Raw genomic sequence first — 18,351 nt, forward strand, 5'->3', positions numbered from 1 at the left:
GGGTTTTAAGTTAACTCGGGAGCATGAAAAAGTAAATAAACGTACCTTGTCATCGTCCCATCACCAATCAGAACGAGCTCAGCTTCCTAGAAACATTGGAACAACAGTTTAGAATTTCTAAAGTCTGCCCAGTAACCGGCACCCCTCGGATTTTCAGCAGCGAAGAATGTCACTTGTGCAAGTCAGAATCTGATACCAATTAAATGGTGACAGCTTTGCCAATAAACAAGAATATGCTCTTCCATGGCTAGGAAGGGAGACTGCCACAGTTGACAGGTCCCAAAGACACATGGAGATTCAGAATCCGAAACTGAAAAATAGCCAAGCGCAGCCCCGAAAGACGTCACTCACCATCGGGGTCAAACCGGCGGTTCTCGGGGAGCGGACGCTAATTAACGGTGACACTCAAGACGGCCACATGACACTCATGGCGGAACTGACGACCTTCGCTGCAGGCAGCAGGTGCACGGAACCGTCCCGCGGGCCACGGCCCAGGCGCACCGCGGTTTAGGGCCCGGGGCCACACGCGGCCGTCCCGTGACCTAGGGGTCGCGTCAGTCCGGTCACGCTTGCCAGCCGGAAGGTTTTCAAAGCTGACCCTGACCTACCGACCCAACAAGCTTCTCGAATACCCTGCATTTTCGGAAAGCCAGTCCATTCCGTCCCAATTATCATTTTGGCGCACAACACACACAACACCCTACGTCCACCTAAGCGCAGCGATCCCCGGACGGAAAAGGTCGAATCCCTCCGCGGACGCCATCTTATAGCAGTGATGACGCTCTTCCGGGGGAAGCGCCACGAGGGGCGGGGCTTGCTTACGTCACCTTCGTCCCGCCCTCCGCGCCGCGCCGCGGCCCCAGCCTCCAGATGGCCACGCCTCCCTGGGACCCCGCCCCCTTCTCTCCGTCCCGTCGTCGTGCAGGTCCGGGTGGGTTCCCCGGGCCGGTTCCGGACGGCCGCGTGCGCACCTCGGCCGGAACGTTCCTGCGGGACCCGGCTCGCCTGACACCCGGGAGCGTCCGCTCGCCGAACCAGCTGCGGAGCAAGCGTTGTTTCCTGTTTAACCCTGGACGCTTGTTTTAGTTTAGAAGTTCCTGTTGTTACCGAGACACAGGTTTGCCAGTTCTCTGCCGCCTAACATTTTGGTAGATTCATTTCTTAGGTCAGACTGGCTGAGTTTTTTGGTTTCCTTGCTGGTGAACTGAGCGTGACCTCCGTCTTCCGCCGGGCTTGCTGTTCCGGAAGCGCCGGTCCCAGGGGTCTGCTTTCAGGGTCGGGTTTGGTCTCATCTCTTAGGGGTGTTTGCCCGGAATGCCGACAGCCTCCCCGGTTTCCTGAGCACATTATTAGCAAAAGGAACGGGCGTGAGGCCTGGCGAGCCCGCGGGAGACCCAGGTGCGTGCGTTCGTGCAGGTTCTCCCTGTGGTCGGACCCGCAGCCTTTGCCCACGTCGGGCGCTTTTGGGCTCCTGAAAGCAAAACACCTGCGTCTTCACGCACCTGCTCTACGTTTCTCTGAGGCTGCGGTTAAAGGAGCAGTAGAGCCACTGGCCTTGTAAAGTGGACTTTCCAACGTTTAGGAAGAGTGTTGGTCTTAGATGCGTGCTTGTCAAACAACACTACATTCGTTTTCTGTTCTTTTTATTTTCTTCCGGTATGAAACAAACCTTTTCCTTAGGCACATTGCAGCCATTGCTGGCAGGGACACAGTGGAGATCCGCAGAAAGTTCATGTGGTCATTGCGTACTTTTTTGGGGGGAGCGAATTTAATTAGAGCAAAAATTGCTATTATGGTTAGGGTTGGAAGGCACACACAGGCTTATAGGAGATACGTTTTCTTAGGAGAACTAGAGCTGTTTCTAAGGCTCACCGTATTTCACCCTGCTGTACTTTTTTTCACTTCGTACTTATTTGATCTCGCTAATGAGCTGAAAGAAAGAACTACTCAATCACAAGGCTTAAATACCAAATCACAGTAGGGAGTTTTGCCAGATGGGCTCTCATAACAAAATACCACGGACTGGGTGGCTGAAACAGCATGAAACTTGTTCTGTTACAGTTCTGTAGGCTGGAAGTCCGAGATCACGGTGTCATAGGTTGTCCTCAGGCCCCTCCCTTGCAAGCTTGTGGCTTCTTCCTGTATCTTAGTGTCAGCTTCCTTTTTTACGTGTCTTTCTCAGCTGCCTCTTCCTAAAAGGACACTGATCATATTGGATTAGGGCCCACCCTTATGACCTCATTGAACCCCAATTGCCTCTTTATTTTTTACTTTATTTATTTATTTATTTATTTATTTTGAGACAGAGTCTCACTCTGTTGCCCTGGCTAGAGTGCCGTGGCGTCATCTCAGCTCACCCCAACCTCAAACTCCTGGGCTCAAGCGATCCTCCTGCCTCAGCCTCCCGAATAGCTGGGACTACAGGCAAGTGCCACCATGCCCAGCTAATTTTTTCTATATATATTTTTAGTTGTCCAGACAATTTCTTTGTATTTTTAGTAGAGACGGGGGTCTCGCTCTTGCTCAGGCTGGTCTCGAACTCCTGACCTCAAGCGATCCGCCTGCCTCGGCCTCCCAGAGTGCCCTAATTGCCTCTTTAAAGTCCCCTTCTCCAAATAATCGTAGGTACTGGGGGTTAGGACTTCAACAGGAGCACAATTCAGCCCATCCATTTATGCTAAGCTGTACAGTCTTGCTAAGGGTTTGAAATAAATATTTCCACTGGCTCAGGGAGTTAGAACAGTGAACACCGTGAGTGAGAGTGTCGGTGTGCATACACACCTGTGCTTTTGACTAGAACTTCGTGCTCTGTCTGAAACTGGGCTTAAAAAATTAGCCCTTTTCTACCCCGTATTTTGTTTATGCTTTTTTCTCCATCTCGAATGCCTTCTCACCTATTTTGAGCTGTCAAAATTCTACTCTGCTTTCAAAGCTTTGCTCGACTATCACTTGTTCTGTGAGAGTTTTCATTACTTCAACCGAATTTGATTTTTTTTCCTTTTTTAACGTTCTTTAGTACTTAACTCACATTTTTCATGTGGTATCTGTATTATAAACTCCCTGTGGTGAAGGGCTATGTCTAACTCTTCTTTGCAGTGCCCAGCAGAATGACGTGCCTTAAATGAGCACTCAGTTGCATTTTTCAGTGCTTTGAGATACTCCATGTATATTTCTGAAATTGAAAAGGTTTTATATTTATTTTTAAAAAAAAGCATTTTTCTCCAAGAGGTGGAATATAATCCCCCTTCCTGATCCCCCTAACCTTTTCGTGGCCTATGCATAATAACTTGCTTTCAAAGGGTAGAGGAAGAAAAGGGGGAAGAAGCTTAACTTTGCAGTCGTGAAAAGTGGCAAACACTCCCCGGTCCAGGTGGTCAATATTAACATCAGTGATAAGTCATGTTGATGGTGTGGACTCTGATGCAATGTGATACGGGCATTTACACCTTCCTCTGTGTTCTTCCTCAAAGCCTATACCCCAGCCTAACCATGAGAAGAAAAGTCAGACAAAATCAAACCGATAAGACATTTTACAAATTGCCTGATCAGTATTCAAAACCGACTTGGTCACAGCAATAGGGAGGCCGTTGGAGACCTTGTTAAGAACAGTTTCAGAGACGATGGCAGGAGGATTGGAGATGGTGGATTTGCAGCAATTCTTCTGAGGAGTTTCACGGTCGGTACAGGGGAAGAGACACGGGGCAGTATGTGGAAAGGGGTGGAGATAAAGAGTGGATTATTTTGTAAGCATGGGAGAGCTTAAAGCATGTGTGTATTCTGATAGGAAAGATCCAGTAGAAATGGGGAAATTGATGATACCGCAGAGATTTGGCGAACCGCTTGGGGGATGAGAGGGTAGCGAGAGCACAGAGGTGGGGGTTAATCTGAGATGGTATTAATGGTTCAGGCGGCTCATCTATAGAGCAGGAGTATCTGGGTACAGGTGCTTACGGGTGAATGAGTGTGGTGTGAACTTGGAATATTCTAGTAATTTTTTTTTAGGGTAATAGAAAGCAAGGCCGTCAACAGAGTGAGAATGGGGGAGAGTGTTGGGAATTTGAGGAGGGAGGAAAAGGTGTAATTAGGAGTTAGCATCAATGGACTTGGAAAGGTAGCAGGGTTCCTGGGTCACAGTAGTAGCTTGCGTGAATTCTTCTACTGGATTGAAGTTCAAATCTTCAGCACGGCTGTGTGTTTTGTCCACGTTGAGCTCAGCTGCATGGGTGCGGAGCTGGCGGAGCGTTGGCGTGAACTCCATTGGGGTTTGCCGAGAGGGAAGCAAAATGAGGGAAGGGAAAGGGAATGCTCGCCAGGGATTGGTTCCGTTGATTTGTCATGGAATTGAAGCTGGACAAGGAGCGATTACAGTACCTGAGAAGAGCGAGGGATATCAAAAATGTGGTAAGTAGGATCAGTGCATTTTGAGGTGATGGTGGGTCAGAGGAGTTTTGGGACTGGGGTTCTAGAGTAAGTGTTTGACATCATGACACATCGCTAATGTATATATTTATTGGGAAGTTTAGCAAGCAGCATGCTGACACTTCTGTGGTTTAGCCTGAAAACCTTTGGCTTTGCCCCGGTGCTCTGTGATCTCAAAGTGGCCTCCAGCATTTTGAGAGTGAACGCCTGGCTTGGTCGTAGAAACTCGCGTGTCAGTGAGATTCTGCACTTTCATTAAATATTTAACATTCAAGAGTTTGACTTTTTCTTTCTATCTTTCTCAGATGGCTTGTGCTCCTTGGTTTAATCATTTACTAATGAGACTTTTTTTTTTTTTTTTTGGGTTTACATGCCTTTATGCAAAAGAAGATTATTATTTATTTAACATTTAATATGGCATATTACTGTTTTGGACTATTTGTGAACTAATATTTGTAAAATATCTAGTGTTTTCCTACTATATATATTAAAATAATTTGAAAATTTAATGATCACTTACTAAAATTCTCTTGTTTTTCTTTTCTTTACTTTTTTGTTCCCATAACATAGACTATGCGTGTTTCATAATGTCAAACATTTACTCTAGTACCTGAGCTCCAAAATTCCTTTGATACACTATCCCCAAGGATTATAAATGTCTGTATAAGTGGGAAAATAAGCTTAGGTTTATGTAAAACTTGATGGAACAAAACAAAATTTCATGAAGCGTCAGTTTTTATGAGGCCACTAGATGGCTCTGTAATCCTATTATTTAAGTATGTGTTTAAATCCCTGGAAGGTTTTGAATTAAATAGGTTCGTTTATTATTGTGTCTGAATGTACTAATGTATGCGTGGATAATAACATGAAAATGTAAGGATATTTAATGGTTGTACCAGTTTACCCTCTGGAATCCAGTTTTGTGTGATAAATATCTATAGTGAATATTGAAAACTTTAGGTTATGCTAGCAAGGAGCAACTTTCTCCAGATGCATATTCTAAGAATACAGTTGAAATACACCAGACCTTTTTATATGTGAATTGGATGTCTAGGTTTTTAACATATTAAATTAATCAAGTAGAGATTTAATTCATTTTCTGTTGTCTGAGGTATTCAGGTTAATGCATTGTAAATGGGGAGTATATCAGAGTAGACAGTGATTCTTTTGGAGAAATGAGATAGTTCTGCCCATTCTACTAGAGGGCAAGGGTGTAGTCATATTTATCTTATCTATAGTAGTACTTTGTATGTGGTACATGCTTGATTAGAAGTTTGTTGAATGAGAAAGCTGGGATGATAAAAGTGAAAAAGAATTCTGAGAAATTATACATAATGTATACGATGAAAATGAAAAAATGGATGAAGGGCAGTATATTAAAGCAAAAATGACAAATGTTTTTTGATCTTGGACTCATTTTACCTCTGTCTTTACCAAAAGTTTTAAGTTGAGTCACCCTCCCCCCCGCAATGTGGGACTATATTTCAAATTTTATAACGGAAATCATTTCACAGAGAAAATTTTATGGAAACCTTTGGAACTTACTCCTATTTGCCAGTATTTATACCTGAAATAGATCTTTGCTTTCTGGAGTCTCAGTGTTAGAGGTTTATATTCTTTACGATGCGGTAAGGACTGTGTTGATTAATTTCCATTTGATACCTCAGAGAATTGACGGGACTAATATTAACCTATGCTTTCTTTTTAATGTTTTTAAATTTTATTTTTAAGTATTATGGGTACCTAATAATATATATTTATAGGGTACAGGTGATGTTTTGATATGGGCATAGTGTGAATTAATCAGATCAGGGTGAGGGGGGTGTCCATCACCTCAGGCATTTATTTCTTTGTGTTAGGAACATTCTAGTTGCGCTCCTTTGGTTAAAGTAGACCCAAACTGACTGTGATTATAGTCACTTTGTTGTGCTGTCACATAGTATTCATTCTGTCTATCTAACTATAATTGTGCACCCATTAACCTTGCCCACTTTATCCCCCCTCCCTGCTACCCTTCCCTGTCTCTGGAAACCACCCTTCTACTCTGTCTCCATGCGATCAATTGTTTTTAATATTTTGCTCCCTCATATGAGTGAGAACGTGTGAGATTTGTCTTTCTGTGCTTGGCTTAGTTCACTTAACATCATGTTCTCCAGTTCCCTCCATGTTGTTGCAAATGGCAGGATTTCACTGTTTTTTTTTTTTTTTTGTGGCTATATATTAATTAATAATATTCCATTGTTTATAAGTACCACAATTTCTTTCTTTTTTTTTTTTTTTTGAGACAGAGTCTCACTTTGTTGCCCAGGCTAGAGTGAGTGCCGTGGCGTCAGCCTAGCTCACAGCAACCTCAAACTCCTGAGCTCAAGGGATCCTGCTGTCTCAGCCTCCCAAGTAGCTGGGACTACAGGCATGCACCACCATGCCCGGCTAATTTTTTCTATATATATATTTAGCTGTCCATATAATTTCTTTCTATTTTTAGTAGAGATGGGGTCTCACTCTTGCTCAGGCTGGTCTCGAACTCCTGAGCTCAAACGATCCACCCACCTCGGCCTCCCAGAGTGCTAGGATTACAGGTGTGAGCCACCGCGCCTGGCCCAGTACCACAATTTCTTTATCCATTCATCTGTTGATGGATGCTTATGTTGTTTCCAAATCTTGGCTATTGTGAATAGTGCTGCAATAAACATGGAGTGCAGATATCTTTTTGATATACAGAATTCTGCAGCATTTGGATATATACCCAGCAGTGGGATTGCTGGCTCATATGCTAGTTCTATTTTCAGTTTTTTGAGGAACCTCCATACTGTTCTCCAGTGTGGTTGCACTAATTTGCATTCCCACCAACAGCGTACGAGGTTCCCGTTTCTCCACATCCTCACCAGCGTTCGTTATTGCCTGTGTTTTTGATAAAAGCCATTTTACCTGGGGTGAGATGATACCTCATTGTAGTTTGGATTTGCATTTCTCTGCTAACATGCTCAAACATGTTGAGCATGTTTTCATGGACCTGTTTGCCATTTGTCACCTTTTGAGAAATGTCTATTCAGATCTTTTGCCTATTTTTTAATCAGATAATTTGATTTTTTTTCCCTATTAAGTTGTTAGAGCTGCTTATATATTCTAGTTGTTGATCCCTTGTCAGATGGGTAGTTTGCAAATACGTTCTCCCTTTCTGTGGGTTGTTTCTTCGCTTTGTTGATTGTTTTCTTTGCTGTGCAAAAGCTTTTGAGCTTAATGTGATCCCATTTGTCCAGTTTCGCTTTGGTTGCCTGTGCTTTGGGGGTAGAAGTCCTTGCCCAGACCAATGTCTTAAAGCATTTGCCCAATGTTTTCTTTTAGTAGTTTCGTACTTTCATGTGTTCGATTTCAGTCTTTAATCCATTTTGATTTGATTCTTGTATATGGCGAGAGATAAGGGTCTAGATTCATTTTTCAGCCTTCCCAGCACCGTTTATTAAAGAGACTGTCTTTTCTGCACTGTATGTTCTTGGCAACTTTGTCAAAAGATAAATGCATTATAAATGTGTGGGTTTATTTCTGGGTTTGTTATTCAGTTCTATTGGTTTATGTGTCTGTTTTTATGCCGGAACAATGCTGTTTTGGTTACCACAGCTCTGCAGTATAATTTGAAATCAGGTAACATGATTCCTCCAGTTCTTTTTGCTCAGGATGGCTTTGGCCATTTTGGGTCTTTTGTGGTTCCATATCAATTTTAGGATTATTTTTTCTGTTCCTGTGAAGAATGTCATTGGTATCTTGATGGAGATTGCCCTGAGTCTGTAGGTTGCTTTGGGTAGTATGAACATTTTAACAACATTGATTCTTCTAGTCCATGAGCATGTATACTATCTTTCCATTTTTTTATTTCCTCTTCAATTACTTTCATCAATGTTTTATAGTTTTCCTTACAGAGATTTTACTTCTTTGGTTATGTTTATTCCTAGGTATTTTATTTTATTTGTAGCTATTGTAAATGGTATTCCTTCCTTGTTTTCTTTTTCAGATTATTTGCTGTTGGCATACAGAAATGCCAGTGATTTCTGTATGTTGATTTTGTGTCCTGCAACTGTATGAAAATTGTTTATCCATTCTAAAAGTAGTTTTTTTTTGTTGCAGTCTTAAGTTTTCTCTAAATATAAGATCATTATCATCTGCAAACAATTTGACTTTTCCTTTCCAAATTGGATGCCTTTATTTATTTCTCTTGTCTGATTGCTCTAGCTAGAATTAATAGTACTTTGTTGAGTAACAGTGGTGACAGTGGGCGTCCTTGTCCTGTTTCAGATCTTAGAGAAAAGGCTTTCAGTTTTTTCCCATTCAGTATGATACTAGCTGTGGGTCTGTCATATATGGCTTTTATCATGTTGAGGTAAGTTTATTCTATACATAGTTTTTTGAGAGTTTTTATTATGAGGGGATGTTGAATTTTATCAAATGCTTTTTCAGCATCAGTTGAAATGATCATATGGCATTTGTCCTTCATTCTGTTGACATGATGTGTCACATTGATTGATTTGTATATGTTGAAACATCCTTGCATCCCTGGGATGAATCCCAGTTGATCGTGATTAATACTCTTTTTAATGTGGTGTTGAATTCAGTTTGCTAGTAATTTGTTGAGAATTTTTGGATGTATGGTCATCAGAGATATTGGCCTATAATTTTTTGTTGTTCTGTCTTTGTCTGGTTTTGGTATCAGGGTAATACAGGCCTTTCAGAATGAGTTTGGAAGTATTTCCTCCTTGATGTTTTGGACTAGTTCAAGTAGAGCTGTTATTAGTTCTCTGAATCCTTGGTAGAATTCAGCAGTGAAGCCATCAGATCACGGGATTTTCTTTGATGGGAGACTTTATTACTGCTTCTATCTCATTACTTGTTATTTGTTTATTCCGGTTTTGGATTTCGTCCTGGTTCCATCTTGGTAGGTTGTATGTGTCTAAGTATTTATCCATTTCTTCTAGATTTTCCAATATATTGGCATATATAATAGTTCCCATAGTAGTCTCTAATGACCGTTTAGATTTCAGCAGTATTTGTTGTAATTTCTCCTTTTTCATTTTTGATTTTATTTATTTGAGTCTTCTCTTTTTTTTCTTAGTCTGGCTAAAGGTTTGTCAATTTTGTTAATCTTTTCAAAACCAACTTTTCATTTTGTTGATCTTTTGTATTGTTTTCTTGGTTTCAGTTGAATTTATTTCTGCTCTGATCTTTATTATTTCTTCTACTAATTTCGGATGTGGTTTGCTCTTGTTTTTCTAGTTCTTCAAAATGCATTGTTAGGTTGTTTATTTGAAGCTTTTCTAGTGTTTTGATGTAAGCACTTACTGCTACAAACCTACTTCTTACTACTGCTTTTGCTGTATCTCATAGGTTTTGACATGTGGTGTTTTCATTTTCATTTGTTTCGAGAAATTTTTTAATTTCCCTTTTAATCTCTTCATTGACCCACTGGTCATTCAGGAGCATATTGTTTAATTTCCATGTGTTTGTATAGTTTCCAGTGTTCTTCTTGTTACTGATTTCTAGTTTTATTCCATTGTGGTCAGAGAAAATACTTGGTATGATTTAAGTTTTTTTGACTTATTTTTGTGGCCTAACATATGGTCTATCCTTGAGAATGATCCATGAGCTGAGGAGAAGAACATGTATTCTGGAGCTGTTGCGTGAAACATTCCATAAATATCTATTAGGTCCATTTGGTCTATAGTGCAGGTTAAGTCCAATGTTTCAATGTTATGATTGATAGGTAAGGACTTACGGCTGCCATGATGTTATTTGATTTCTGTTTGCTTTGTAGTCATCTCTTTTTTTCTTCCTTCCCTTCCTGTCTTCCTTTGTTAAGAGTGATTTTCTCTGGTAGTGTGTTGTAATTTCTTGCTTTTTATTTTTTTTGTGTGTGTGTCTCTTGTAGGTTTTTTGATTTGAGATTACTCTGAGGCTTGCAAAAAACATTTTATAACCAATTATTTTAAACATAGGCCAACTCTGCCTACAAATAAACAAACAGATATATAAACAAGCAAAGATAAATCTAACAGAAATTCTACCCTTAACTCCGTCCCCCACTGGCTTTTTAACTTTTTGTTTTTTCCATCCATATCTTTTTATACTATTTATCTTTCAAAAAGTTATTGTTATTTTTGATAGTTTTGTCTTTTAGTCTTCCTACTGAAGATATAAGTGGTTTATACACTGCAATTACAACAATAGAGCATTCTGTATTTGTGTAGTTACTGTTACCAGTGAGTTGTATAACTTCAGAGGGTTTCTTATTATTCATTAATGTTCTTTTCTTTCAGATTGAAGAACTCCTTTTAGCATTTTTCGTAGGACAGGTTTAGTGTTGATGAAACCCCTCAGCTTTTGTTTGTCTGGAAGTCTTTATTCCTCTTTCATGTTTGAGGGATATTTTTACAGGATATAATATTCTAGGGTTAAGGGTTTTTTTCTGCAGCACTTTGAGTATATCATCCCACTCTCCCATGGCTTGTAAGGTTTTCACTCAGAAGTCTGCGGCCAGGCATGTTGGCGCTCCTTTATGTGTTCTTTTCTTCTTTTTTCTTGCTTCCCTTAGGACGTTTTCTTTATCCATGATCTTTGGGAGTGTGATTATTAAATGCCTTGAGGTAGTCTTGTTTGAGTTAAATCGCTTGATGTTGTATGACCCTCTTGTACCTGAATATGGATAGCTTTCTCTAGGTTTGGAAAGTTCTCCATTATTATTTTTTTGAATAAAATTTCTACCCCAATCTCTTTCTCTCCCTCCTCTTTAAGGTCAATAACTCTTAGATTTCCCTTTTTTAGCCTATTTTCTAGATCTTGTAGGCATGTTTCCCTCTTATTTATTCTTTTTTCTTTTTCCTCTTCTGAATGGTTATTTTCAAATAGTTTGTCCTCAAGCTCACTAATTCTTTCTTCGTCTTGGTCAGTTCTACCATTGAGAGACTCTGATGCATTTCTCAGTTTGTCAATTGAATTCTTAAGCTCTAGAATTTCTGCTTGATTTTTAAAATTTCAGTCTCTTTGTTGAATTCCTCTGTTAGGCTTCTGAATTCCTTCTCTGTGTTGTCTTGAAGTTCAGTGAGCTTCTTCAGGGCAGCTATTTTGAATTCTTTGTCTGAAAGGTCCCCTGTCTCCATCACTCCAGGATTGGTCACTGGTACCTTATTTATTTAGTTTATGTATTTGGTGAGGTCATGCCTTCCTCGATGCTGATGTTGCTGCCTGGGCATCGAAGAGTTAGGTATTTATTTTAATCTTCTCAGTCTAGGCTTGTTTGAATCTGTCCTCCTCGAGAAGACTTTCCAGCTATCCAAAGGGAATTGAGCGATGTGATCTAAGTCTTGAGTCACTGCAGCCACTGGGGGGCCCCGCGCCCACGAACGCTGTGACGCTTGCAGACTCCTGGTGGTGCCACATCGGTGGACTCGGTGAGACACGGAATTCCCTGGATGCCCGGGCAGAGTCTCGCTCTCTGCGGGGCTGCTGGGGTTGGGGGAGGAGTGAGGTGGGCACTCTCTTGTGGCCACCAGTGCCAGGGTGCAGCTGAGGCCAGCCTAGTGTCACCCAAAGCCAGTGGTGACTGCTGCCGGGATGCCCCTGATGTTTGCTCAAAGCCCAAAGGGGGAAACTCTTCGGCCAGGAAGTGTTTACTAAATGGCCAGGAAAGTTCTAGCTGTTCTGAATGCCACAAAAAAAAAAAAAAAAAAAAAAAAAAAAAAAATGTCAGTGTGTGGTGAATTCTGCCAGCACTGGGTCCTTCCTTCTGGCCCAGGCCGGGTCTAGAAGGAAAGTTCAGGAACCGAGGCCTGGACTCAGGGACTTCAGGACTCCGCTTGGTACTTTATGTTACTGCGGCTGAGCCGGTGCCCAGTTGCAAAACAAAGTCCTCTGAGCTCTCCCCTTCCCTTCCCCCACTGGAGGAAGACTCTCCCCGAGCCCTGATGGCTGGGGTTGGGGAGGGTGACACAGGCTCTGGCGTGGCCCCGGCTGCCCGGTGTCTTGCCGCGTCACGTGCAGCCCAGGTCCCCTGCCTCGGAGCCAGCACAGCCGCAAGAACTGCCCAGGGACCGCGGCCTCTGTCACCTGCCGCCTTGTGCATTTAGCCCGGGCCCAGCTGCTTTGCCGGCGGTGGTGGGGCGGCTGGGACCCAGGTTTGAGGGCGCGGATTCCCCCTGGCCGGGCAGAGTCTAGATGCTTCCTCCGTGGGCACCGCCGATTCTGCCCTGTGCTGGGCTCCCCCGTGCCAGGGCGGCCCTGAGCTTCAACGCAAAGCCCCGCAGTCACTTCCCTCTCCCTGCCCTGGGCACACAGGGCCTCTCTCTGCTCGGCACAGTGACGGGGCACTGCCCGGGGACGGGACAGGGGTGGCCTGTGCGGGCAGACTTGTCTCTCCTGCCCTCCTCAGTGCCTGTTCCTTGATACGATGTTAAAACCAGGCAGTGCGACCCATCGCTCACCTGATTTTCAGTTCTTCTTGCTCAGATAGTTGTTGAACTTGGTGTTCCTGCAGAGGGAGGGCTGCTGGGGGTTTCTGTTGGGCATCTTGCTTCACTCCGCCCCTCCACCCCATTCCCCTATTTTTTTAATAGGATATTTGCAATGTGGAATCTCAAACCAAATCATTGAACTGTTCATACTCCGCTGGGTTAAGATCTACCGGTTTATCTTGCCCCAAGAATGGATCTTCGACCATTATAACGATGGTACCATGTATAACGATCGGTGACTGCCGTGGTTACTTTGCAAATGGTTTACAGAGGGATACAGATCTCTAAAACATTGACACGTTTTATCGTATAATATTAGAAAATAACGTGTTAATATCGCCACCAAGGTCATCAGAGAGGCCTTGCAACATGAGTCTGCCGTCAAGTTCACGGCGGCTGACACACGTCACAAAATTCTCATCTTCACTCGAAAGCTCAAATTTTATCATTGGCAACAAATACCGTCAACTGTTTTCTCTGAAGTGACAGGCTCACTTTGTTCTTTTTCAAGAAGACGTTTGCCGGCGGCTCAGGTCTGTGTAACCGTAGCTCCTTGTCCGTCACTCTTCCAGGTAAACACGATGCTCCACAAGTAAACGGCTGGTTCCACTCGCGTCGCAAACGGCTGCTCGAGTGCTTTTGCCCGGGACAACCGTCCTGCCCCTCACACTCGGTCCCGCGGAGTAGGAACGAGATGCACGCTCGAGGGTCCAAATGGAGTCATACGCTTTTTACAGCTGTCAGAGACGCTCCTATGTGACACTGACGTTTTGAGCAACGGAGCGTGTGACGAGGAGCACAGTGACTCTCGGCACGGCTCGGTTGCGTGTCGCAGCACCAGCACCAGCACCGGTGCTCCGGCACCCTGAGACACCCGCACGGTGACAAAGGCGTGTAGTGACATAGTTTCGTTAGGAACATGGAAATAGCTTTGACCTCGCAGACTCCGGGAAGGGGACTCCGGTCTGCCAGGGGTGCACAGGCTGTGCTTTGGGAACTGCTGTCCCGCAGTGCTGGGACACCTCCCTGTCAGTCAGTCCCGGATGTCCCACGTCTGATGCTTAGACCTCTTGCTGCCGTGCCCCTCCGTCTGGACACCGTTGGTGCTAAACATTTACAGACTTAGTTTTTTAAATGATAAATGGTTCTTGCTATACAGTGATACATGCAAAAACCCAAGTATATCTCCCCGGTCCCACGCGCTAGTCCCGCTCACCAAGGGTAACTCACTCACGCCCTAAGCCCTGCCAGTTACCTCCGTGAGTCCAGTCACCCCTTTCCCTTGATTTCTCGGTTTGTCCCCTGCAAGCCGTGTCTGTTGGCTCCCACAGGGAGGAGGAGACATTAACTCGTTTACATTATTGTTCCCCACTTACACTCTTGCTCATCTTCCTCGTTTTAGGGCACACGTTTCTGGTTTTGGTTTTGCTTTTGGCTCTTTTGGTCGTGTTTGTGGATTTATGTGATGTACCCAAATGTCCATTTCTGCTAAAGTTAACACAGGCCAAGAACAGACGGGGGCCTGTTCTTTATATGTAGATCCCAGCGTGATTCACGGCTGCTCCCCTGGGGCGGAGTGGGTGAGAGGCAGGCGTGGGAATAACTGCTGTGAGCCCACCGTCAGCCAACAGGAGCGGTGGTGGCCTCTCTTCACCCGTGATCACGTTTGTCTTCATGGACAGGTGGGAAACCGGAGGCCACCAGAGTCACCTGCCCAGTGTTAGTTAAGAGCAGACGTTGGACTGCAGTCCACTCTCTCCTCTTTGCTGTTCTCCTCATACCGAGGACATCCCTGTAGTTCACTGGGGATGTGAACAATACGGTATTATCAGGTTGATCCTAGGTGGGAGGCAGAATTTATCAGTTATATTTTCACAGCTTTTTATTGTTTTTGAAATTGTAAGTTTGTCAGTTTATTTCTGTGTGAAGCGAATTTTATTTTTTGGTAGTCGGTTTGTTTTGTGGGCTTTTAGAAGTCGTGTTTGCCTCGAAGGGCGTCCAGTAGGTTCCGAAATGACGCACGAAAGCCCGAGGAGTGTGTTGCACGTTAAGCTGGCGTTTCTGTTAAACGTGGCTGAAGCTGAAGGAAATCGGGATTCAGAACATTCTGTACCAAAGAGAGAAAGGAGACTCGTCTTCTCTGGTCCAGCTGCATAAATTGTGTGTCACGTTTAAGAGCCAGGCTGGTGTCCGTTTCAGCTACGGATGTGAAGTAGGGCCCTTTGGAGGCAGGAACGCGGACGCAGGCGTTTCAGACGCTGCGTTTATTCCCTTGTCACCAAGAAGCCGCCCGATGGAGACGGCTTTAGGTGAGATTTGTCACAGATGCCGCGGGCTTTGGAAATATCTCACATTTTCATTCAGTTTTCTGCATGGTGAAGTCTGGGCAGATACGCACTTTCTAACAGGATCTGGGAGATTTTATGCTGGGAGTGTTTAATTTGTGAAATTTGCTTTGAATTCCTCGGAAGGGATTGCTGAGTGAGCGTGGTGCCTAATCTTATGTGTCCGGGCTGGCTGGGCCGCAGGGTGCGGGATAGCGGGTTGAGCCTTATCTCTGGGTGTGGCCGTGGGCGTGCGTCTTGATGACATTACGTGTGAATTGGCAGCCCGAGGAGAGCAGGCGGATGCCTTCCCCGGGGTTGGAGGGCGTCACCCGGCCACCAAGGGCCAGAATGCGGCTGAAAGGTGGACGAAGGTCGAACTGACTCCGTCTGGCTGCGCGGCCAACACGGAGCTCCCGTCCTCGGTGCCTGCGGCTCTCAGGCCACAGTCTGTCCCCTCGGCTCTCGGGTCCTGGGACTGTCCAGCCGGCAGGTGCCGGGTCGTCCTGGGCCTTCTCAGCCTCTGAAATCACGTGATTCAGCACCTTGTAATGAGTGTGTGTATATACACACATACAGACACATAGACACACACATATACACACACATATATACAGAGAGACACACATACAAACACACACATATACACACAGACACATACAAACACATATATAGACACAGACACACATATATACACACACATATATACACAGAGACACACATACACATATACACAGAGAGACACATACAAACACACATATACACACATATATACACACATACACAGAGACACACAAATATATACACACACAGAGACACACGTACAAACACACATATACACACATATGCACACACATATATACACACAGAGGCACACATACAAACATATATACACAGAGACATACAAACACACACACATATACACACATACATATACAGAGATACACATACACACAAATATATACACACACACAAACACACAGCCCCACACGCACAGAGACACACACACACACGTATGTGCATCTCCCCCTGGTTCTGTGTATCCAGAGGACCCCGCTGTGGCACACGAGATAGTTGACTGGGATCCAGCAAGTGAAAGTCTTTTCTTACTCACGCTCTTCACGGTTTCTCTTTCTCTAAGAAACGCTCCAAAGGGGAGGATGAGCACGCTGCTAGTCCTAATTTTAGTGACTAGTTAATTTTTGTGTTTCTAACTTTTGGGAATAGACTGAGCAGTGATAGAAACTAAAGATTAGCATAGTTTCAGGATTAACAGAAGGTGGTACACAGGAAGGTTAAAAAATGAATTTAATATACTAACAAGTAAGTGAATAAATTTTAGTTTATAACATCTGTTATGAGCACTGAATATGCAGAGAACTTTTATGGACAAGAAATTGGGGACAATAAATGGAAAGAACTAGCAGTAGCACCGGGTGGGGGGACGTGGCCCCCAAGTTCTGTTCGGTACCCTTGGCCACAGGTGAGAGTAGATTCTAGATTTTCTTGGGGTTGGAACCAGTGTCACACCGTGTGCGTTAGTCAGGGTCGATTAGAGAAACAGAGTCCACGGGAGACACACATGTGATTTATGATGCGGGGTTTTGCCTCCGTGCTCACACGGGCTGGGGAGGCCCAGGTCTGCCGTCTGCAAGCCGGGGACGGGGCGGGGTCGCTGGTGTCTTACAATTCAGTCTACGGCCGCCGAAGGCCCGAGAACCAGGGGAGCCGGGGGTGTGACTCCCAGTGTGATGGCAGAAGGTGAGAGGAGACGGCCCGGCTCGAGCGGGGGCTGTGTCGGGGGGCTGTGGGGAGCTCAGCTGGGGCACCCCGACCGGGCAGGGGGGCGGGGGAGGGGCTGCAACCTAACAAAATCTGCCTAGAAAGCAGAGGGATCGGCATGGAGGCAAGAACATTGGTGGAGAATGAAGATAAATGTCCCACTTTACCCCATCACCCCCCCTGTTTTGCAGAGATTGTTTGTTTTGCTAGATTTTTATAAAGGAGAGACTGATACCTTTTAAAACGTTAAAGAAAGTAGGGGGCCCGTTTGTGGGCAGACTCGGGGGTCTCGAGTCTGTTCAGTCGTGTGGTCTCTTGTGCGCTCACGCTAGGGTCCCAGGGTGACCCAGGCGCTCGCTTTACATCTGGTAGAACTAAAAAACTACAAGCACAGTCAAATGTAGGAGAAGGATCTGTGAATGGTTACTTTCTCTCTACCCCACCCCCTCGTTACATATGTGTGTGTGTGTGTGTGTATGTGTATAAAACTTACATACCACATACAACTTGCTAATTTCCCGCCTGGAAGCTTTCTGTCCATCTGTCCACTCTGAGCCCTGTCAGCCTATCTCTGTTCTAGAACCACCTCCCACTTACCCCCAGGCAAAAACCACCAAATACCGACTTACCACCCAAAAATCATCAGTCCCAAAGTCTTCATTTTCTTATCAGAGTTTATTGTCGTCCATACGAGGTACCATGCTACTATTAGAATTATATCCAGGTTTTTTATTTTAAAAAACTCAGAGAAAAAAATGTTTCCAGTAATTTTCATTCAATGTGAATGACAAGAATATCATAGCTATAAACATTGAAATAACCATTTCATTTCTTCCTGAGGAAGTGTCATATTTTAAGCAATGAAACGGGGAATTCTGTACAAAGCTAGTTTTCAATCACGTCGTCGCTCATTCTTTTCTCGTGTGTATTTATGTTTCTTGCAGAACAGTATGGTCACCGCTGGAGGCCACAGCGTGGAGAGGAGGCGTGTCCCCTAGAAGGTGACGCCAGCTTCTAGACACGGTCGAGTGGTCACATATCCTTTCACACATTTGCTGCTCTGAGCCTGCACTTGTGAATGACAGTTTGGTGTTTTCTCTTCCTGTTTTCCTCTGTTTACACAGGCATCAAGCATGTTTCTGACATTTATCTTAAAGGGTGAGCTGTTCAGTCACCTCAGTTTACCTGGACAGAACGATGCCATTAGCAGCTTGGCTTAGAAGTTCAAATGGCCGTCTCGCCAGTAAAGCATCAATGTCTCAGTTTTTACATTTTTCAAATCAGCATAAATGTTGCCAAATGAAAGTATGACACTGTATATAACTGCTGGA

At 44.2% G+C, this 18,351-nt stretch overlaps 1 non-coding gene across 1 annotated transcript; it reads right to left on the minus strand.

Annotated features, from left to right (window-relative positions):
- Positions 1-164: 164 nt before the first annotated feature.
- On the minus strand, positions 165-295 carry LOC138375538 (small nucleolar RNA SNORA24). The gene has a single exon (XR_011231530.1). It is a non-coding gene; the product is annotated as a small nucleolar RNA SNORA24 (small nucleolar RNA).
- Positions 296-18,351: the final 18,056 nt, after the last annotated feature.

The sequence above is a fragment of the Eulemur rufifrons genome, chromosome 26, assembly GCF_041146395.1.
Source record: "Eulemur rufifrons isolate Redbay chromosome 26, OSU_ERuf_1, whole genome shotgun sequence".
Lineage (NCBI taxonomy): Eukaryota > Metazoa > Chordata > Mammalia > Primates > Lemuridae > Eulemur > Eulemur rufifrons.